The sequence below is a fragment of the Cygnus olor genome, chromosome 1 (genome assembly GCF_009769625.2).
Source record: "Cygnus olor isolate bCygOlo1 chromosome 1, bCygOlo1.pri.v2, whole genome shotgun sequence".
NCBI lineage: Eukaryota > Metazoa > Chordata > Aves > Anseriformes > Anatidae > Cygnus > Cygnus olor.
Genome location: NC_049169.1, coordinates 179296591 through 179320411, shown reverse-complemented (window position 1 = coordinate 179320411; position 23821 = coordinate 179296591). Strand labels below are relative to the sequence as shown.

Below are 23821 nucleotides of genomic sequence, written 5' to 3'. Positions count from 1 at the left end.
TCTTTATCCAGAAGGTATTTCACCCCTAAGGGACATCCTTGCTTGGACAGGATCCCCAGTATATTCTGCATTTCAACAAGTACGGGCTGCATGACATGAAAAAAATCCATGTCTAAGACCAGCCTCCAAATTTTTTCTAATTCACATGTGATACTAAAGGAGCTGATAGAGTCTTACACATCCTGGGGTGCTCAAAAGTAACTTACATCCACGTTTGCTTTTTGCTATCCTGCAAGTATTGTGGGACAGCTCTTGGAAAATAGCAGCAAAGAATCAAGATCAAAGCTTCCAATTTAACTGCAATTTATGTCCTCACCCCATCCATAAAGATCAAGACATTGAGCAATTCATACCAACCATCCCAACAACAATAATTTTCACATAACTACAAAGAAACATAACACCTGCTTGTTTATTTGAGAGAAAAACAAAGACTCAGCTTGTTTCGGCGTAAGCCACTAACACATCTAAAATAACTATAATAACCCTATACCAATTAAGCATATAAGCAATATTTTAGAGGCATTTTTATCCCAGCTAGCTAGAGAATACGCTTTGTTTAGAGCAGTCTTCTCGTCTTTCAGCACATAACAAAACCTCCATCCTGTCAATAGTTGCTTAACTTTAGACATCCCCAGTGGAGGTGAAGCCAGAAACACAAACACATTGTGTTGACACGGTGTTTTCCAGAGCACGCCAGGATCTCAGAACAATATTGAAAGGTTGCTGCCCAGCCCAACAGCCACCCAGTCCCTCTGTGCCTGCTTTGTATGCCGTTCCCCCAGCACAGCACCTCGCCACAAAGGTCCTGCACGTCTCCTCCCCATCCTCTCATCCCAGCTGCTGCCTCCATGCCACCTCCAGTGGCTGCTCAGCAATGTATCTCCCACCATCCGTGTCCTCAGCTTGTGAAGCAGATCTCTGCAGACCACCATGGGGTGTGCTGGGGTGCAGAGGATACCCTGAGGAGGGGACCTGAGGAGAGGAGGTGAGGCCCGCTTTGCTGCTCCACGTGTGGCAGAAGGCACTTGGTAGCAGCATGTCACCAGCTTGTAGCATCCAGATGGTGAGCAGGATCCCTGCAAGGCAGGCTCTCACTGCCTTCCAGTGAGGTCTGGGTCTTGCAGTCACAATATGGGACTGTAAAGTTTCCACTGTTCCAAAACCTCATGTGTTGGGTACGACTGATCGGACACGTGTGGAGCTGAGCAGGAGCCACACACAGGGCCAGTGCTCAGATAAATGCTCAGATAAACCCTGCTAACATGACACCATCTCAGCCTTTGCCAGAGGAGATGCTCGTTGCAACCAAGGTGACTGATTGTTGTTTAGGGGAAGTTGCTCTTATATTTATTGAAGCAATAAAAATGCTGGAAATCCCCATCAAATGGAGACCTCATTGCACTAGCTGTGCAAAAAAAAGGCATCTACTGGCCAGAATCTCTTGCATTATAGGTACTGAATCATTTCTCATACACACGGGCTGACTACAGTGGTGACTACAGTGCATACAGTGAAGAGGCATAATATCAAGGAGCACAATGAAAATACTAGATTTGTCTTGGGAGGAAATAGTATGCAGTGCTTCTAGTAAGACTGACTGCAAAAGACAGCTCAAAATTTGTTTACACAGGGTAAATCCAGGCTCTTGCTGGGCAGGCAGCACTTCTTCCTTTATCTTCTCTTCTTTCTCCAGATAAACACCGTAGGACTGGGCAACACATACCCAGCAGGAGAGCTTCCCCTTGCTGGCAGATGGAGATACAGCCTGCTCTTTGGCATGGAAAAAAAAGAAGAAGAAGAGAAAAAAAAAAAAAAAGATGATCCAGCAAGCTGCAGAGCTTCACAACCTGCATGTGATGGAGGCCATAAGGTACCCATGGAGGGTGGTGCTCTGACCAATTCCTCTCTGCAGCTTGGCTTCCGGGAGGTGCCACGAGCCCAGCCTTGCTGCAGAAGCTGGTGGGGCTGGAGGGTGCTCACCTCTATGCAGAATCCATGTCCAAGGGCATTATATTCTCAGGGTATATCTGTTTAAGGACATCTCCACCCAAATGTCCTTCCCTGTTGCCCCCCCAGTTCTGTTTGAGCCATCCTCCTCCCTTGTGTCTTCAAGTGCTTCCTTTGAATTAATATCTTACACTCTATTTTTAACAATAGGGGATGAACACTGAAACGACATAGCTTAGTGAAGCGTACGTGAAGAGAAGGGGAAGGAAAAGCAATTTTCCACCCATCCCCCAGCGTGTGATCTATCCTTCTCTGTTAATATGTAAAACACAGAGCAGCTTGTACTGCCTGCATAACATGCAGCAGTTAGAATAAGGATGTTTTTACCATGTGTTGCCCATAGCCCAGAAAACACTATTATCACTAAAACACCCAAGCAGTAATGCACATTGCTACTCCTCAGTTCTAATAAATGGAAGAGAAAGAGCAGAAATCCCTGAGAAAAGGGGATTTCAGAGATCTTGCTACCATTCCCTGAATTTGTCTGCGTATATAATGGGAAGGGCATATTGCGTGTCTGTTTCACAGGAGCCCATAGAGCTGTTTAGAGAGGATGAAAACAGCCAGCAGACAAAATGAAACAAACGTTCTTAGTACTCTGAAGAAAATAAGGAGTAAGAAGCAACATGCTGGTCAGGGAAGTCATTTGAGGTCTTGCATGATAAATAGGAGGAGATAGAGATTATTTTAATGGAAAAAATGGAAGCAGAAATTAGAGATTATAATTAGTGCTTTACTGATTTTTTTTCAAACATCCTGCGTTCTCCATGCTTGCAAAGAAGCAATTGATTTTTCCAACACATTAAGCTGGGAAATTGTTAGAGTGATTGCAACTGTAAAGCAAATACCTTCTGCTCAGAAGGGATTCCCCGCTCTTTAATTAAAGGCAATATTAACGAGGCATGGTTTCACCAACCATTTCAGAAGTTTTTGTTTTGAAGTCATAAATCACCCTTCTTTGTTTATATACAATAAAGACCAACGGCAAGCTACTCCCACCTTTCATCTATGGCCACTTAGTTGTCCTTCAGGCTGGTAAGTCCTTCTGCACTGGAGCCAGGTTTTCCTAGCACGCTGAGGATACCGGAGTTGTGCCTACTGCTCCTTTCTGTAACAGCCTGTGTAGCTGTGTTCTCACTCTTATTTTTAAAAGCCATTACACAATGTTTTAGCTCTTCAGTCCTGGAACATGTGCAGATGACTGTGCAAGATGGTGAGGTGCTCGGTTACCTCCTGCTGGCTTTAGGACGTCTTCTGGCATCTGAGAGGGGAGCATGCAACTCATGTGCATGACCACACATCTCCAGGGTTTTCCTGCCTTTGTGCCAGCAATGAGGAGGCGAGGAAATGCTCGCTCCCACTCGGGGTCTTCTCAATCCTTCCCAGCACTTTAGAAAGTTGCTGGCTGCTGTTTACTTTCAAAGCTTTCATTCTGCCCGTGAGCCAGAGGACCACGTCTCTGGGAGTGCACCTGCTTGGGGTGGATGGGCAGTGGATACCAGAAGAACATTGTCCACCTGAGATGGTCCAGGTGTCATCTTATGTGACATTACATGGTTCCAGACCTCTGTCAGCACACACTGCTTTTGGTCCAGCCCCTGGGTGGGTTTGACTAGCATGAGACAAACTTCTACACCCCCATACAACATCCTTGGGATGTATGTGGATAGTGACACCAAGAGTATGCCTGCTTTCAGGCACTGCAGTTTGTTAAAACTGGGATTCAGAAAGGAGGAGAAACGCACAGAAATCTTACAAAATGTCTCTCCTGAGCTGTGTTGGATTTATTTATTTATATATGCTAGGTGCTTATTGTCAGCAACACTGCATGTTTTGTTCACAGTACCTCCAAATTGCCCAGTGCCTCACAAACACACACCGCCTTTGGTCAGGCACAGAAACCTAACCAGATAAGTGAGTAAGATTGATTGCAAGACAAGTACATATTTAAGGGCTAATTACGAGGTGTGCCTCACATTTGCAACTCCACGGCAATAAAAACTCTGCAAATTGGCTGGTGCTCATGTTTTTAAGAGAACACCATTAAGTGAAAAGTCTTAACGAATCTAAATATATTGCAGCATTTTTACAATATATAAATTCCTCAAGAGTGGAATCAGGCTTGCTTTACAAGAATTCATTTTCATTAATCTCTACTGATGGGTAATAATTATATTTGTAGATGTCAGTTCCTTTGAAGCTCCATGACATTTTTCTGTCATTTTGCCTACAACTGATGACAGGTTACCAAGCCTATAATTAATGGATTGTTGCATCCCAATTCTGTCACATTTTCGGTATTCTTCCAGTCTCATGGAATTTGTTGCCAATACCAAGGTGTTTTCTTAACATCTTTAACTGTGAATGTGTTGAAATTTCTATATTCTTCTCCTATGATGCAAATGCCGCTCCATTCTGAATGAATATATATATATACTTAAATATTTCTGCCTGTTTTGCATCACTGATGCCAGTTTTGCCTGATGTTTCTAGTGATCAGGATGAAACATTGTCATTGCTCTTAATAATTGAATGTTTTCGTATTATCTTCAGCTATCATTTGCAGCTGTGTGGGTTTTTTTGTTTGTTTGTTTTTGTTTTTTGTGAAATCTTTACTGACCCATTTTCAACACTTAGTAATTTCCTGCTTATATGAATGGTTCTTTCATATTTACTGATCACATAGAAATGATGTCTTTCCAACAGCTGATTTTCTTCTGCCACTGAATCAGGGTCAATGTTTAGCCAAACAGTCCCTCCCTGAGTAAGGAGGAAATTGGACTTTTTTTTCCATCTAAATAAAATTCTCTGAGATACACTCACAGATTTATTTTCATTTTTCTAACTACATTTTACCTCCCATTCACTTTTCTTGTAATTTACCCCCATTTCAAGAAATTAATTTTCAGGATAACCGATACATGTACTATTGGTGGCCAGTGTGCAGTGCTTGCCCATACTGAATGTAATCATATCATGATCCTCAGCCCTCAGGCAACCAAAGCTTTCCAGTGTAGCCATTAATTCCTTTTTTATAAACGGAGACTATAATATCGTGCCTGAGCCAACAGCTAAATTAAAGTCACACAGAGGACATTAACTCCAGAAGTTCCTACCTTTGGATTTTGCAGCGCAAAATGGTGTTCTTCTAAAATAAAGCTATGGGGGGCAAGGTAGGAGGGTGGAGAAATTATTTCTTTACTTTTCCTTTTTTAAAACCCTGGGCATCCTGCTTCCCTGCACCTGATTTTGCTTTCCCAGGCAAGTGTCGGGACCAAGTTGGAGCTGATGGACTCACCACATGACGGAGGTCTGTAGGACATCAGGAGCATTTGGCAGAAGGCTGGCTTCTCAGTGGCCCTGTGGTCCTAAAGAGGACGGGAACCTTTCAGCACCAAGAGTCAAAACTATTTGTGAACTACACAAAGTTTACAGCCTCTTGGATTTCTCTTGGATTTCTCTTAGTCCATGTAAGCAGCCACATGTTTTCCTCCCCAGCCCTCAAATTTGAGCTCTTCTGCTCCCAGCCCTCCCATCCAACCTCCTCTCTTCCCACTCCTGTCCCTTTGTCCAGTCCTAGCCTCTTGCATCTTCTCACCCATCCCCAAACTCTCATTTCCCCCATTCTCCCCTTCCCCTATCCTTGTCCCAGATGGCTCACATGTGTCTACAAGCATGATCTCCTAACTTCTCTATACTTAAACCAAGCAACTTCTCCCTTCTCACTACTACCGGCCAGAAAAAGAGGGGCATGGGGAGGCCAGGAAAGATGGGATCCGAGGCCACGGTGGCCTGGAGTTGCAATTGCACAGTCCACGCAGATAGGCTCCCCAAGGTATTTAGCTCACAGCTGCAGCAGAGATCTACAGAGCATGTACAAATTGCATTCTTTTCCCCTGAAAGGTCTACAACTTGGCCATATTTGGGTTCATTTTTCTGGAGATACAAAATACACAAAAGTCATCTATTGTTAAGTTTCATGTTCCTTCTATAATGCATAGGGGCCAACTAGAGTTCCCAAATGAAAGACAGAAATTAACACCATCAAAACAATACATTTTTCCTAGCCACATTCTTGGAAGTGACTGAAGTGTTTTATTTATGCACTTAAATTTCAGCTAAATGAGCAGATGCCCAGCAGGGAAATTCTCATTCCCTGTTTTTGTTATAACTTTGGCAAAGTTATAAGCAACGGAGAACGGGAGCTCATCATGGAAAGCATTGGACAAACAACAATAGACAGTGCCTCTATTAACACAAATCTTTTTATTTTTAGATTTTCTATAAAATCTTTTTTAAGTATGCAAAGGATTTGTTTTACTTCTAATTTCCACTGCTTTTACATGGGGCCTTTGACTGAAAGCTCTGGAGAATCGATGAGAGCTAACAGCACCAATAAAATGCAAAACAACTGCTGAGATGAATACGAGCTGAGGAGTTTTTGGAAGCAGCTTTTTAATAACAAAGAGGATGTTATGAAATTAGACTTACTCTTTAAAAAAAATGTTTTAAGAAAAGATAATAGGCATCCAAAAGCTAAGGGAAGTAAAACCTCATTACCTTTCAGTTGGGTCTATATATCACTCCCCACCATGGTAACTGAGAATCTATTTTAACTCACAGAAGAAAATGAATAACAATGAGAATACTGTAAAGATATGAACCAAAAGAGCAAACAGGAAATAAGGAATTATAAGAGAAACCTGTAGAAATTACCAACCTGGGACAAAGCATTGTGCCCTAAGACTTATATTAAAGTAATTACACAGATGGACAGAAATACAACAGTGAGAAGAGAAGGGATGGGAAGCTCACTTTCTATGTTCCAGTAATCACTAAATAACAGAGAATTAAGTCGCAACAGATGTGCATCAATACAGCTTTCTTAAGTGCTGAAGGAGCTGGGCTCCTTCAGCCTGTTGAGAATTGCACCTGTCAGTTGCAGCCTTGGCCTTGTTTTGTGCAAGCTGAGCACAAGTGGCTTTTTTGTTGTTGTTGCTTTTGTTTTTTTTAGTTGCAGACCCCTTATTTCCCAAAACCTAAACAACAGTAGTAAGAAAATTCACATGATGCCCCTGTATCTTTTGTCCATCTGTGTGGAAACCTTTTTTTTTTACTTCTTTTAAACCTTTTCTCCTCTTGGAAGCTCAGTTACTCTTCCAGAAGAGCACAGGTACTTTTAGCAGATTCAGTATTAAAATATGAAAGAGGGCTACTGATCAAGCTCTGTTGTGTTTTTGTTGTTTTTCTGAAAATGGCTGGATAAACTCTTGGAAAAGAAGTCCATCAATGGTTAGGAAATATAAATTTATTTTTTAAAAGGTTATTATGCATGTGATGTATAGGACATTCTCTCTCAGGAAGTCTCTGATGGGAAATAGCCAGAAGGCTACTGGGGAGAAGTATCCTTTATTTTTGCCCTGTTCTTACATTCTCTCCTAGGCATCTGCTGACAGATATTGGTGGAGATGTGACAGTGACCCAGACAGACCTGAGGTCTAACCTAGTTAAGGCCAATATTCTGTTCTGATCAGAGCTGGAAAACGAGAATCTCTTGCTAAGCAGCAGCCTCGCAGCAAGGGTCTCCTCCACACATCAGATACCAGCAGTAAGCAACGCACCTTGTCCTTGTGTGTCCAAAGTACCTTGGTCTCCTAAGCAAGGAGTTGTAAAGGTTTCAGGGATATTTGTCTGTGTGCACAGTCATATTTCCACTATGTCTTACTCTGGACTGGAGTAAAGGTTGATTCTGCTGTTTGTTGTGTTTGTTGTAGTTTTCCAACACTGTATCGGTCAGGGCTCTCTGCTTCCTTCCATGGTCTGAGCAATCAGTGAACATATATCTAGACTATAGATTCAAAAGTATCAGAGCCTGTACATGTTGATGTGTCTTCCTTGTAAAATTATTTCCTAGATGAAATAGAAACCCAAGGTTAGAGCTGAAGCATCTTCTCAGGCAGCCACAATCTGAAGAATACTTATCAGGTTCCTCTTGTCCTGATTTTACTTACTATATTTACATACCCTATGTATAAGTACGCATATCTACCTACCTAACAGCTATCTTTTTGCCTTTACCTTACACTGTAACATCTGAGCTCTTGACACCAACCCAGCGAAGACGAGAAATCTGATTTTACAGACTGGAATCTGAAAGAGCTAGACCAAGATACTGCAATCAGAGGCCTTAAACAGGGATTAGGCAACCGTTTCTCTATTTTGTTTAATTTGTCCTGGAATGACTTGCCTGAAGTGGCGGAACCCAGCTCTGTGATGTCCCACTCTGATGCTGACCAGTGACACCCTGACACTGCTTTTCCACATTGACTGACAATGCCTGAGCGTGCTCAGCTTCAGCAATGTCTGGGAGAAATCTCTTGTGAAAGAGTGTTGATTTGTCAAAACCATAAACTTTTCATTGGGAAAGAAAAAAAAAGGAGTGTGGCAAGAAGAAAATTTACAGTTTGAAGTGCTTCAGAGCAGCTGGACCAAAGTGGTTGAAGACTCAACTTGGAACAACAGTCAACGACTCCGCTGTGCTTGAGTCAAAAGCAAGAAATTGAGCCCTTCCTCCCACATCTCAGGTGAGAGGAAGCCCTCTGTTGATGAGCTTCTTCTACTGATATAGGTATATTAGAAAGTAACTTCTCTTCTTCAAGGGATGAGAAAACTCTTCCCTGCCTGACTCCACTGTGGCACTCAGGAGGTGCTGCAGATCCCACTTACAGATCAAAGTCATTTGGCTTGGGCCAACTGCTACCGTCGCCGGGTGACTGCAGGCATCTGTGCTATTCTTAGCAGTTCAACACTTCTATTCAAGGTCAGGCCAGTGCATTTGTATTACGTGCATGGCTCTGAATGCGGTGCAGGCATGTGCTCCAAAAGTGGGTCGTAGCGAGATGATGAAAGCTAAATCGTATAGCAATTATGCTCAGGATCTAATATGTTGAACTAAGACTCTCAGTGCACTTTGACACTTAAAATTAGACTATTTAAGCTTGAATAGGAGGCATTCAAGTATAATAGCAAAGACTATTTCAAAAAGATTTGTGCAGCTGTCCCTGCTTGAGCATAGAGGGTGGACCAGACCTTCAGAGGTCCCTTTGACCCTCAGTTCCTTATGTAGTCCCACAGAACCTATTTTTAGGAAACCATTCAATCAAGCTATTAGTGAAGTCATTGTTAAGTACACTTTGAGGGTAAGTGTCTAGTTTGAAAAATAAAAATCAGCAGCAAGTGGCTTTTTTCACTGAATTTCTAAAGAGATCAGCACCCTTGCAGGGCCACTGCTTACCAGGATGGCAAGACACCTCCTGGTGTCAGGCAGTGCCCTCACTACCTGACAGCCCAGCAACACAGGGATGCAGTAGTCCACAGCATCCCTCCCTGCAATAGCAACTCCATTGCATTTCTGCTGCCTTCTTGCTGGAGCTCCAGAGGCTTCCCATCAGCACTGATATCCATGAGCTGAACACTGAATGCTGAGCAGGGCATTTAACACAGCAGAACTGCAGGGCACAGCTTATAACATGCAAGCAGGCAGACATCTACAGATAGCATTTCGGCTCTGAGTCATTACTGCCAAAACACATGGAAACAATGTTCAACGTTTGCATTCCTATAATATTTGATTTCACCGTCTGGGCCTTTTATCAGCAATGTAGATAATGAATACAGATAGATTTGGAACAATAGAAGCGTGAGCCTGGGTACTGATAATCTCTTGTTAATTTTTAACAGAGACAGCAACACAGCATTTAATTTCTCAATGAAAATGACTCAGAACCCATTTGTTTCCAGCGAGGCAGTTTGAAAGATCTAACAGAAATAGATGTTCCAATGTGCAGCATCTTGCAAAAGCTGTATTATGTACATGCTGGGTTATAGCTGAATGCACTAGAATTTGCAAACAATGGCAGAAAATTGGCAAATTAAAAGCAGCCATCTCCCATCATCCTTTGAGTGCTTATATCTATATATTCTTAATGTGTAATTGCAAAGTTATAAGATATGACAGATTAGGCTATTCTTTAAACATCACTACTGATAAAATTTTCCTTTGAGTACTAGCTGTGAGATGCTGTGAGAAAAATACCTCAGTTTTTGTTTTCTCCCAGTAGAAATGTGGGTTAGACACAAGCGAGAAAAAGCAAAAATAATGTCAGTGCCGTTGTTGGCCAAAATCAACAGTATTGCTTCCAGCTCTGAGACCTAGAACATCATTTCCATACTCCCGTCTATTCAGAAGATAACAGCGGTTCAAGAACTCTTACTAATTAAGAATGTAATTTTATTATTATTATTATTATTATTATTATTATTATTGTACAGCAGCCTGTAGGATGGGGAAAGGCCAGAAAAGGGATCACTTTTATTATTGCTCAGCACATTTTTCAAGGTCCAAGACAGCAATAAACTCGCTTCTTTTTTTTTTTTTTTTTTGGTGATGATATCCATTTTGCACAAAAAAAAAGATTAAGCTAAAAGAATCCCAGAAGAAATAGTTTCAGTAGTTCATGGACCTTCAAAACCTTAAGCTTAGCAAACATGCAAGGCACATAAAAGTATTAAAATACCTCCCTACCAGGATCAGGTTAAAGCGGTAAAGAGCTTTAAGGAAGGAAATTATAAATTTAAAGGGAACTTAAGGGCTTAGTCATGAAGTAGAAATGTTGGTAAGGTTCCACTACAATACAATGCATCTGTGGAAAATTTGCCACACACTACATGAATTGAGTACTGCCAGAAAGGAACAGAGCAATTTCACATCCTTCTGCCTCCTTAAATTTCATCAATGTATGTAGGTTTCTAAATCTTTATCTTTCTTACACAAGCACTTTATACCAACCTCACTTGTCTCCAACATGTGGCAACAGATTGTTGTCTTATTACCTTTTGAGTGTCGTAAGGAAACAGGATGCTTTGCCCTCTGAGCCTCTGGGGATTAGGGCGCTCAGGGCAGCTCCCAAGACGGGAACTACAGGGATTGGGAAGGAAATAAAATGCAGTGACTGCACCATCTGACAAGGGAAGACTGACCGATGTCATCTACCTGGACTTCTGTAAGGCCTTTGACACGGTCCCACATGACATCCTGGTCTCCAGATTGGAGAGAGATGGATTTGAAGGGTGGGCCATTCAGTGCATAAGGGAGAGGAGGAGAAGGATTTGGGGTTTCTGGTGGCCAAAAAGCTCGACAGGAGCCAGCAGTGTGTGCCTGCAGCCCAGCAGGCCAACTGCGTCCTGGGCTGCACCACCAGAGGGGTGGGCAGCAGGGGAGGGAGGGGATTGTGCCCCTCTGCTCTGCCCTCGTGAGGCCCCACCTGGAGTGCTGCGTCCAGGGCTGGGCCCAGCACAAGGAGGGTGTGGGGCTGTGAGAGCGGGGCCAGAGGAGGGCCATGAGGGTGGTCAGGGGGCTGGAGCACCTCTCCTGTGAAGAAAGGCTGAGAGAGCTGGGGATGTGCAGCCTGGAGAAGAGAAGGCACCAGGGAGACCTCAAGGCAGATTTTCAATACTTACAGAGTGCTTGTAAAAAAAAAATTGAGAGCAACTTTTTTCTTGGGCAGATAATGACAGGGCAGGGGGGAATGGCTTTAAACTAAAAGATAGGAGATTTAGATTAGATGTTAGGAGGAAATTCTTCACTCAGAGGGTGGTGAGGCACTGGCACAGGTTGCCCAAAAGCTGTGGATGCCCATCCCTGGAGGTGTTCAAGGCCAGGCTGGATGGGGCTTTGGGCAACCTGGTCTGGAGGGAGGTGTCCCTGCCCATGGCGGGGGGGTGGAACGAGATGATCTTTAGGGTCCCTCCCAACCCAAGCCATTCAGTGATTCTATGAAAATTTTCTCATGAGGAGGGGTCCTGCCTGCCTTCAGCTTTACAGCAACTATTACAGAGCTCTAGCAATACTAAGGGTGGATGGAGTTTAAATGAGTTTTTTCCCCAGGTATTCCTCGCCTACAGCCTCTCAAGGCTCATTTCATAGCTCATTAGAAGGAAGAGCAGCAAGGTAGACTGTTCAACCCTCAGGTTGCAATCTGCTTGCAATCTGCTTCTGTATTTAATGCAAGGCACAACAAGCAACACCAAGGGACAGGGGAATTCCAATTATTTTGCAGCCATAAAAGCCTGTAATGGTTGCTTTTAGCTGCAGTGCTGAAGAGAGCCATCACACTGGCAGTCACTTAAAGGGCAGTTCCTTTCAGTGTCAGTGACAGCTCATGCAGTCCTATTTGTTCCGCCTGCCCCCAGAGTTATCTGTGCAGTGAGCCAAGCAAGGAAATGGACTGAAGTTTAAAGCAATTTTGTTTTGGTTTGTTTGTTTTTCTTGGTTTTGTTTCTGTTTAAGGTGTAGAAGTCAGGCTGCGTGTTTGGACTGGGGGGGAAAGACAGTAAAAGAGTTCAGGGAAGAACAAAGAGCTAGCAGGCTGACACTTGCTTAGCATCTCCTCCTGTGCCGATGCCATGCAGGATAGTGCAACACTGCTGGGTGGAAAACCTTGTAGCCCCCCTAACAGATTCATTTCATCAGCAGAATATGGGATTATTTTTTTTTAATCATGATTTTTGTAATGCATTAACATCTCCAAATATGCAGTTAAAGCTGCCTTAACTTAGTGTTGTATTTCCAGAAGAGAATGAGGGGAACAGTCTGTTTTGATTAACAACTAGTTTAACGGTTCTTGGACCAAAGGCATTGCTCTGTAGTAAACATTGCTGCATTTATAATTCATAAGCGCAGGGAGTGCCAAGTCCCACTACAAGGACAAAGGTAAGATTGATTAGATGCCTTGGCTGTACATTTCCATATGGCACTATGTTTTGTTTAGGTTGTTTTCTGGTACACTGATTCTTTATTCTGAATATTCTAGGTTTGCTGTGCACATTTGTACTGTAAGGAAATTATTTCTGTGTTTCATTTTCGCCATTTCTAACTGATTTGTATTCCTAACCATTGCCTCAAATGTGCCTATTCCTTAGATTTCTGTTTGGTTTGTTTTCCAACCATTTTTCTTTTTTTTGTTGTTGTTGTTGTTGTTGTGATAAGAATGACTCTGGTCAGGAAAGTTTCAGCTTGCTAAATTTTGGCTAAGTACTTGCTTCCAGCTGACCACTGCCCTGTAAACACCCACTAACAGCCAGAGAAAGCATCACCTCCCCTGCAGAAAGGATGACCAGACAAGTCATGAAGCCTTTTTGAGCCTTGTTCATTGTTGTTTTAAAACAAACAAACAAAATAATGCAGAAAATAACACAAGAAAACAAGTTGCTTTGCTTTGTTGAAACAATCTGAACTTTAGGAGGTTACAATTACACGTGGAGCTACCACCAGCTGCCTACTCTACCTTCTCTAGGTAGAAGGCTCTAGGTAGAAGGCTCTACCTTCTCTTCCTCATGTGTGTGGCAAGCCCAGCAGGGCTGGATGGGATTAGTAGCGATGCACGGAGACCAGGGTATCTCCAACTAGGAGATTTCTCACCAGGCTTCCGGATTTTTCCAGCTCCAAGCACGGAGACCACTTCCAGCAGTAAGATGTCCCTCATAGGCAATGCATCTGGGCATTGCCCAGAGAAGCTGTGGATGCCCCATCCCTGGAGCTGTTCAAGGCCAGGTTGGATGGAGCTGTGAGCAACCTGGTCTGGTGGGAGGTGTCCCTGCCCATGGCTGGAATTAGAAGATCTTTAACCATTAATCAAACCGTTCTATGATTCTATAACTCTTTGATTAGCTGGGAAGTCAAATGTGGTTCCTTGTGAGGTGCTACCAAAGCATCTTGTAAGGTGCTACCTTGTAAGGTGCTTGTAAGGTGCTACCAAAGAGAGGATCCTTCTTACACTGTATGCTTGGCATACGTAAAAATAAAAAATTAGCTTATATATTTTCCATAGTAATAAATTCTCATAACTGAGAAACTTGAACTGTTAATTCTTTCTGATTCATTCTTTCAAAGTCATTTTTGAACCAGAATCGAAAACATGACTAAAAAAATGTATCTAGATATTGGTTTAAAGGTGTGGTTCAGTGAAAAATGATGTGGTATGACAGGTAATTTTGGTATGACAGGTAATTTTTCCTTTTCCTTGCCCTTTGCCCTGCCTCTCTAAAGCCAACCACAAGTTAATTCAACAAGCTGAAATGCATTAACTTGCTGATTAAATCATTATATGTTCATGTCAAAACATCTTCAGCTGCAGCTGAACCTGGATCAGAAATAATCTGGAAAATAAAAGAGTGCATTCCTAAATTCTGCAGGCTGCTATGGGAACATATTCTCATCTGCTTGACAAACACATAAAAAGTGAGACTGCACCATGATATTATTATCTATCAGATGAAAGGACTACCTAGATGTACGATACTTAAAGGGCTCAGTTCTGCTCTCGCTTCCACTAACTGGACTCCATGAATTTACATTACTGTAGATGTAAACTAAATTGGATTTTAGCAGAGGGGTCAACTGGTTACACCAGGTTACATCCCAGGTCACCCATTGAAATGGCTTCCTGACAGCCTGCATTGCTGGCGACGATTTCTGCATCCACAAAATCTCCATCACTGAAGCGTGCATGTTTAGAGGCCACCGGCAACACACTGGGATACATGAGATACAGTCAAATTGGTACAAAGAATTGCCAGATCTTAAAGGATAAAACTCACTGTTGTCCAACCCATTCTTTAAAACCCCTGTGCATTTGGCTGCTTTACTTAGGGACTGGTCTATTTTGTCATAAAATAGTCCTGAATTTCACTAATCCTTTTTTTTCCCTCTTTTTTTTTTTTTTCCTACAGTTAGCTGCATATGGGCTAAGAATGCTCAAGAATTTGGGGCTTTATTTACATTTGATAAATGACAAAACAGCACAGATCTAATCTTATCTAATCTTAGCTCAGTACAAATTAAGGTTTGCTTCTTGAAAGTCCCTAGACTTTGCAAGCCACTATAGAAACTTATTTTCAGCTTCTTGGCAAACGCATGAAAAGTGAAAACTGGGCCAATGCTGGACAATAAGAGCAGCACCCAAATGCTAGACTCCTTCTTATTATTTGTCTCCTAAGTGACAGATCCAGAGGAGACATAGATGTCTGAAGGTGGCCTTTGGCAGAATTTGTCATCCAAATCCAGAGCAGCAATGCTGGAAACGACTGGCCAGTCCCCACTTGTGCTGGAGGGGAATGTCAGCAATTTCAAAACTGCCTTGGCTGGCTGAAGATGTGTATCTGAGCAGCAGCAGGGCATTTTGGCCATGCTGAACACATGCTGGAGTGCACCCATCATCCTGGAGCAGGAAGACCCCTAAGTCTTCCTAGTGCCATTGGTGGCAGATTGTGGGGTAGCCTTCCACACTACACATATCAGAGATGCCACTTTCCTTAAAACCTGGCCAAGTGGATTTATTGGCCCGTATTAGACTAGTGATCACCCTCCCCGTGGCACTTGCTCCCTACTTTCTCTGCCTGGGGCACTCTGCACATGGATGAGCTGCCCATGACATTGTTCCCTAACACAATTCAGCCAAAACAAGCTGTATTCACTTTAAAAAAAAAATACGATAAATAGGTCTTTCCTATTGAAGCCCAACACACTTCACCTGAAAGGGGATTGGGGGTGAATGCACAAGCAACCAAACCATCTGTCCAGCGATGGCAGGGACACAGCAGCAGCCAGAAGCCTACGACCCTGCTGAAGGCAAGGCAGAAGCTTTTGGTGGGTCTTTGGTGCACGACCAGCACCACATCCACTTCTGTGACAGGGAGCATGGGAAAGACCTGGGACAAATCCTTGTTGCCTAATTTGAGATCTTCATAGAGAGATGTCTATACCTGAATTGGCACCTCTATAAGCAAAGGAGAAAATAAGGCACTTCTAAGGCACAGATCATCTCATTTTATATGCTGCCATCTGTCTTGTCCCAGTTTTTTTTCTCTCTCTCTAGCTTTCACTGTCCTTTTAAGCTCTGTCAAGCAGGGTAGACAGAGATTCAAGGTTTCCCCACTTGCATATGGGGCGAGTGCTCATCATGGTAAGAACATTAAATACATCCTGAAACAGCCTCCTTATACCTGCTGCCCATTAGGAAGGTGCCACCAACCCCACACCACCATCCCTTTGCCATTTTCAGTTTATCTTGCTGGGTTTTGTCCCTTCTGCGATTACCAATGCCTAGTGAGAGCTGGTTGTGTTTTGAGCACTTGCTGACAGCCTGTTTTTTGTCCTTTTGAGGGCGTCTTTTGTCACTCCCTTCCCAGGTTATCCCTTCCCACCTTACATTTACATCGCCTCTCTTGAGCAATGTCTTGGATGAAATTGCAGGAAAAGCTCTTACCTTTGCATGTTAAGGCTACCACATCTAGTGAGGGTCACTTGTACATGAGAAATAAGATACATTGCCACATTGGCTCACTCTTCCAACTGGTCATTAATTTCAAGAGCCCAGTAAAGAATTGATGTGAAGCCCAAAGGGAGCTTGTTTTCCCAGTCACCCAGCACATTTCCCAGTATCATCTCTGCTCTCTGGATCCACAAGGATTTTGTCCCCGTTGAAGACTACCTCCTGCTGACCCACCTTCACCCAGCTCATTGCCTCAGCTCTGCACCCTCCCAGGGCTGGATGAGGGAGGAGAGGACAACCACAACCTCAGAGCCAGCTGCTCCCCCTATCAAGCTGGAGGAAGAATCTAACAGGGGTTTCTAGCTCCTCTCCTTCCCAAACCAAGTGATAAAGGGGAAAGGGAGCAGTGAGGAGTGCACATGAAGGGACAGGGAAGAAGATTTGCTCCTGTGGGCTTTCTTCCCTCCCTCCTTGTGCCCAGCCCATGGCAGGAGAAAATAAGGAGGTTGGGGCAGCTCTTGTCCCCACCATGGTCAGGAGGACAGCAGAAAGCTGAGGAGAGGGTCTTTCATCCAGCAGGGCCAAACATATATCATCACTAAATGATCCTCAATGATCCTCAGAGCTATAAAAGCATTTTATCTCCCCCTCCACTGAGCACTAGCTGCCCATGGATTGGGTAGAAAAGGTGACTTTCACAGCTGGGAATAGATGGGAAGAACTGGGGTCTTCACTGAGGCAATGGTGTGGGGCCTGTACTCAGTTGGACACCACGGATACCCCATGGTGAGGGGCGGGGATGTGACCGAAGAGACCCAGCCCCGTGGCTGTGCTCCATCCCATTTGGGCAGGGCACTGGGTCCAGTGGGGTGGAGCACCCCATCAGTCCTTCATCACGGTGAACACCTGCACGCAACCAGCCCAGGCTGGTGCAGCTCAGAGCTGAGATATCAGCAGCACAGAGGCCAGGTTTGCCCTCGGGGCAGGCAATGAAATCAAGGCACTTCCCTGCTCCTATCCCAAGCCACCTCTCCCCTGCTGTATGCTCCCGGAGGCACTGGCTGATTTTGATCTGGCTCTTCCAGTTTTGCTGCATTCCCACCAGAAGCACGATGATCTGATGATCGCAGCAGATCCTCCATCGTGACCTGTCACATAAGCAGGCAAACCATGGGTCTGGGCAGTTGCTGCCTCTATAGCAGGGTAGGAGAAAGCCATTCTAGCTGCTATGCGGTTCTTTTGCATACAGCTTTCATTTACTTTGGACTGTATCCTTGTGGCTACATTTAAGCAAAACTCTGTTTGAAGCCGACGGGTGTTTTCCCTCTGGAAAATGGGAATTTTCCATAGCTTTCCAACCCATTTCAAAGCAAACCTCTATCTAGCCCGGGATGAACCAGACTGGTCTGGTTAGGGAAATCTTGAGTCTGATCATCCCTCTGAAGAACATTCCCACCTGCCCTCTCATCCCAGAAAAAAGGTGCTTCCTTCACCCCTGAGGGCATGGGACTAGTCTTATGAAACCAACAGAGACAAAAAATTGTTGGCTTTCTCTTCCTCTTCTTCTTTTTCCTTTTTTTTTTTTTTTTTCTTTTTTTCACCACAAATAAAGCAGGATGGACTTGTTAGCAATCATGGGGTTTCTTGGACAAAAACACCAGAACTCCAAGCACGTCTTCACTGCCCTATAGTTGCAAAACCTGCTTCCCTGATCAGATTCGGGCTGTGCAGGCTGCTGGGATGGAGGAGAGGCTGGAAGGCTTCCAGGCAATTGTCTCTTCTCGGAGACAGGCCGCTGTGACTACGGTACTGCTCATTTGTCAGAAAGGATCAGCTCTGCAGGTGTCATCCCCCAGCAGCACAGCTCTGCCACCAAAAGGGACGAGGACAAAATGACCTGTTCAATCAACCAGAGTGAAGTGTGCATTGCAAATAGTCATAGCTGCATTACCACGACTTCTCCATCTCAGGGTAGGACATGGTGTTTCAAAAAGTAGCACTGGAATACCCAGGCTGGAACACCAGTCCATTTCAGGACAAGAGAGGAGGCAAGGACTGACTTTTAGAGAAGGGCTTTTAGTGCTCCCCCCTAATGCACCTACCAGGATGTCACTTACCATCTTCTGATGAAGCGTTCCCCAGCCAGTTATTTCAGAGCTGCCTCCCTGAACCCACCGGTGCCTCAAAAGCTCTTCTGTGCAGCTCAGGGATCCCAGGGGCAGTCCCCACGGTGCATAGAGCATGGCTGCTTCCCCCCACCCTTGCACAGAGCTCCTGATTCATTCGCTCACAAGTGGATTCATGTTTTCCTGCTATTTATACACACAGAGTCATCCCCGTTGTGCGGTAGGGTGCGTGATGCACGCTATCATGACCTGACATCTTTCCCCATCTCTGTGCATACTTGACTAGACCGTGAGTCAAGGCGAGCAAAACCACGTGGGATGCTCTTTTGAGTGCCAGGCATGCATTCAAAACTGCCATCTGTTGGGACCTTCTATTAAGATAAGCTTCTGTACATGTTCACAAGCTATGATATGGTGCTCTATCATATCTGAATGAACCTGGCTTTCTATTGAATTTAAATGAATTTATCCATACAATGCTGTAAACGTAGTCACAGGAAGAAAGCAAAACACAGAAAGATCAAACCAAATGTTTTCAGTGGTGACCCTAAATCATGGGTGCCTACCATGCAAGGTTTTCCTCTCGTGTTTGATATTTCTTTGTATCCCTCTTTGGCTTGTGTTGATGACTCTGCTATTTACTGGGTTTTGCATGTAAAGTCCTAATTAATGTCAGTAGAAGTTCTGCTTGCAGATAAGGGAGGAATATTAAATAGATCCGCAGTGCAGAGAGAGATGATATTTTAGCTCCTTTTAAACATTTTAGTTAGAAAATAACTGTCTAGTTGACTGGTACCTGAATTCCAGAGATTTCAAAGTACTCTGCTTGATACCCAGGCAGAAGAATTCCTACCAGTGAATTGAGGCTCCTCCTGGTGTGGCATCAGCAGCTAAATGACAACCTGCCTTTCAGGAAAAGCCATTGGAAAGAAAAACTAGCACAATACAAATGAGGTAGAGTCTTACCCAAATATACAAGACCTGCCATATCTGGATGAAACAGGTAGGACTGTTCAGAGCTGGCACCCCCAGGCAGAGCTGAGGGACTGAGCTGAAGGCAAAAGAGCAGTGCCGTGGACCACAGTCCAATATATCCTCAGTCCCCACAAGAGTCTTTTTATCAGCTACCAGGACCAGGAGCCAATCTGGTCTGTCAGACTTACAGCACTGAACATTCACCATTCAAACCAAATTATTGGTTTTGTATTTTGGAATTTGGAATTTGTACCCATCCAAAAGAGGGCTTCTCGTTTTGAAGAGATTTATCAGCCCTGTATGGTGAGTATCAAATCTCCAGGCTATGAAGCAGACACCTCTCCCGAGATTTCCACGGTGGAGCTCATCTTGTACAGGGAAGAATCAGCATCAAAATGATCTCTTGCTCTTCCTTCCAGCTGGCTGTAAGACCCACGAGGATGACCAGCTACTTTTGAATCTCCCTCTTTTGAAGAGGACAGCAGTTCATCTCAGATGGATGTTTTCAGAGATGATCAAATGTTTTTCATTGCCATTATGGGCAATGGAGGCATTTATCATATGTCTTTTTAACATCTCCAGGGTACCACACTGAATATAGCAGGGAGCAATTCAGATGTTTTTCAAGCACTGAAGTGGAAATAGCAGTGGGCTCATTCACACAAAAGATGAATGTGCATTCTCAACCTCCCTTAATGCCGACTGCTGCTCAAATTTATTAGAACTAGACTTTGTCTGGAGTGGTGGGGATGGATGTGCTTTTAAACACTGTCACCACAACACTACCTTTGCCTTGGCTTTCTAAGGTGTTTAGTTGTGGACACCTCATGCTAAGAAGACAACTTCCCTGTTATCATTAGTCAGGTCTGGCTTTGTCCTAAAATCTCATTTCAGGAAGTCATCTTGGGTTTTTCATGCACACTCCCACTCACAGCAGGACATTCTCACCCTCCTTTGAAAAGCAGAAAATCCGAGGAAAGCAGCATTTTGGTGATAAGCTTATGCTGGCAGGAACACCGCTGTAAAACTTGTAACAAAGGCTTTCCAAAGCCAGTGCAGTGCCATGGCACTTATTTTCAGAGTCTATCAAATTATAATTCTCAGAGCACTGAGGTCAGGAGAATTTGTAGCGCCTCTTCCCACCTCCTACTATTTGCCCGTGCAGTTTGACTGGTTACAGAAAAGGACCTTGATATGGCCAAAGCCACTCCCTTTGCTAAGACAAATATTTACAGGAGGTTGGTTGCGTTGGTTGCCTACATCTATCCTCCTGTCCTTCTACGCCTTTGCTTTTAGTACTGTCATGGAGCAGGAGTAGGAAATGAAAGGCTGGCAGCAAGGAAGAGGAGTGGTGGCACGGCAGAGATGGGAACAGGAAGGCAACCAAGGCTGTGCAGGAGATGGGATGCTCCTGATAACCAACAGAAGAACATCTGCCCCAGCACTGCCTTCCAGGAGGACATCAACGCCCTTCTCCCCAGCACCTCACCCCCCTCCAGCACCCTGATGGGGCCAGGAGGGGTTGTCCACCTCATCCCTAAGGGCCAGTGGAGTAGGTGACAGTGCAAACAGCTGAAGAAGACGAGGAGGCAGCAGATGCAGCAGCATCAGGCAGAGGGGAAGAAGAAGCTGGTAAAGGTGCTGGGGTTTTCCCACAGTCCCACAACATCTCCCTGGGGATCTCTAGGCTGGCAGCATCCCTTCCCCTTTTGGGCTGCCTTAGAGTAATTCTGCAACCAGACGTTTCTTTGCAGCTACATCCTAGGGACGAGGGGGAAGTCCAAGCAAACAGCTGAAAAAAAAAAGAAAGCAAAAGCAGAAATAAATGGGAGGTTAGAAGCAGTGCAAGCATGAGCAAAAAGAGGAAAGCATGATGCTTTCACAGGGAGTTGTGACACTTCTTAAAAATAATAATAATACATCGCCCGGCATGGAGCAGGCAGGATCTCAGTGAAGGACAGCCTGAGAAGGTTTCTACTCCTGAGAAGCATTTTGAGTTTAGCAACATCATCAAGCTCAAGATTTCCAACCACATATATCAGATCCTTGAGTAGTAGGAAGATAGCTTGAAAACCATGAAAAGTTTTCCTTTGTTTACTTTTTGTTTTTGTTTTTGAATAAATTGAAGGTTCTTGCAGTTTGCCTTCTGATTGCTGAGCCTCTAGGGCTGAATAGATTTGCATTTTCAAGACTTATTATATAACAGCTTTTAAAATCATAGAACCATAGAATGGTTTGGGTTGGAAAGGACCTGTATAGATCATCCAATCCATCCTCCTGCCATGGGCGGGGATTTTCTTCCCTAGACCAGGTTGCTCAAAGCCCTTTTAAAGATAAAAAAAGAATAAAATCTTCCCAGTAGCGGCAAAATGCCAAACGGTGTGATGATTGTGATCAACAAGCAAGCTGAAGAAACTTAAATTTAGTAACAATAAAGATTTCTGATAATGAACAAGTAATTTAGGGTGATTACATCAATTATTTTTATACACTGTTGATCAGGATGATACTGTAAGTGCTGAATATGTGCTGTAAGTGTGGTCTTTTATTACTGCAAATATATATATCAAGAAAATTGATGGTATTAGTATATTTATAGACATACTGAAGATTGGGAGTTAATGACATGCTGAAGAATGGCTATAGTGATCTGATGAACTTCGATCAGCCCTGGGAATGAGGAGGGCTCGTAATATGCAAAAGAAGAGAGGCACCAGGCGACTGTGACTGGGGTGCACATATTTTGAGGGATGCCTGGGCAGGAGCAGTGACCCGAAAGTCACATCTGGAAGTGTGCAGTTCTGCTTGCCTTTCTTTAAAAGTGGGCTGGCAGTAAAGAACGTAGCTCAGGTATGTGGTCTGTTTGCAAAATGGGTGAGATAAAGGAGTTTGGGCTGCAGTGGAAAAGGAGATTTTAAACTGATTGTGGTAGGATGGAAGTTTGTCCTCCTAGAAGCTCATGAGATAAAGGTAAAACAGGGCCCCTTTTTCAGAAGGCTCTGAAAAAGGTATCCATCCCTCTGAGCTGCTGTCCAACAGCAATTCTTCAGCATTGCTTGAAAAAAGCTTTTTCTTCTGTTTGTTTTCTTTGTTGTTGTTGTTGCTGTTGTTTGTTGGTTTTTTTTTTTTCTGTTTTCTTTGTTGTTGTTTGTTTATAAATAAGGAAACTTTTATGGGCATTATTCTTCACTGATGTTGTTCAGCATCACGCAGGAACATATGCAAAATCTAATCCAAGGATACTGTAGATCAAAGTGCTGCCCCTGCTGCTGCATCATATCAGATACAGCTTTTGCAGCAGGGCTCAGCTTGGTTTTCCCTTTTTAGATAATTCTGCTTCAATGTAAAACAGGAAAAGAAAAAAAAATGGAGAAAAATGTTGTTATTGAAATGAGAACTTCCCTTGTGAGCTCACATGCCAAGAGACCCCCAGGTATCAGCACGGGAGAGTGAAGCATTTATTTGCCTTAGGAAAAACAGAAAGAGTGCCATCTCTCCCTGTTAGCTCCTCACATGCCCTCACTCTGACTTTGAGAGCTGCCTGGGTACCTATTTTACGGCACCTCTGCCAACCAGCATAACATCAAAGGGGATTTTTTTGGATAGGAAAATGTGACTGTCAGAAACGGTCTACACCACGTTTGATTCATGCCACTGCTTCTGGGATGCATCTCAGGGCCACCGAGCTGTTTTAAAACTTCACTGAGAGCAGCTGTGTATCTTAGACATTCCTGCAGCTTTCCCATTTTGCTGCAGCCAGCTTAATTCTGGTGTTGCTAGGATATGTCATCTCAGAGAACATAAACCCCACAAAGCCCGACTGACAAGAGGATTAGAAGAGCCTGTCTACCAGTGGATTATGCATACGAACGAGGAATAAAATTAAATATCAAACACTTGATTTCTGGTGAAAATGATGTAGCTCTGTGCATGCAAACATGAAATAATTATCTGCCGCGCACCCCCAAATGATAATGCTCTGCTCCAGCTGTTCTCTCAAGATAGGTCTCTGCAGAAAGCCTGTGGATGTTTAGACACCACCACAGACTTCTCCACCATCTGATTAAAGGCAGACAAATCCGAAGTACACGTAACTAGTCACCGCTTGAGCTAGTCACCCTCGCTTCCTGTTTATTCAGTGGAGAGAACCACACGCTCTCAGGGAGTGCGTCATCCCATCCTACGACGGGTCAGGAGTTGTGCCATCACAGTGCCCATTTCTCTCCACTGGCTGGAAAGGATGTCTGGGAGGCCCAGCTCTGATGGCCACATCTGCGTGTGCACTTCAGATGTTGTAACTCATGACATGCCTTGGAGGACACATCAAACAGATGGGGCTTTCACCCATCACTTGCATTTATAGCTGGAGCCCAACCAGGA

General features: G+C 43.9%; 1 long non-coding RNA gene across 1 annotated transcript; it reads right to left on the bottom strand.

Annotated features, from left to right (window-relative positions):
- Positions 1-479: 479 nt before the first annotated feature.
- Positions 480-18601, bottom strand: LOC121063628. Its single transcript, XR_005816098.1, has 3 exons — positions 18458-18601; positions 5309-5378; positions 480-1768 (listed from the first exon to the last, which is right to left on the bottom strand). It is a non-coding gene; the product is annotated as an uncharacterized LOC121063628 (long non-coding RNA).
- Between the last annotated feature and the right edge of the window lie 5220 nt (positions 18602-23821).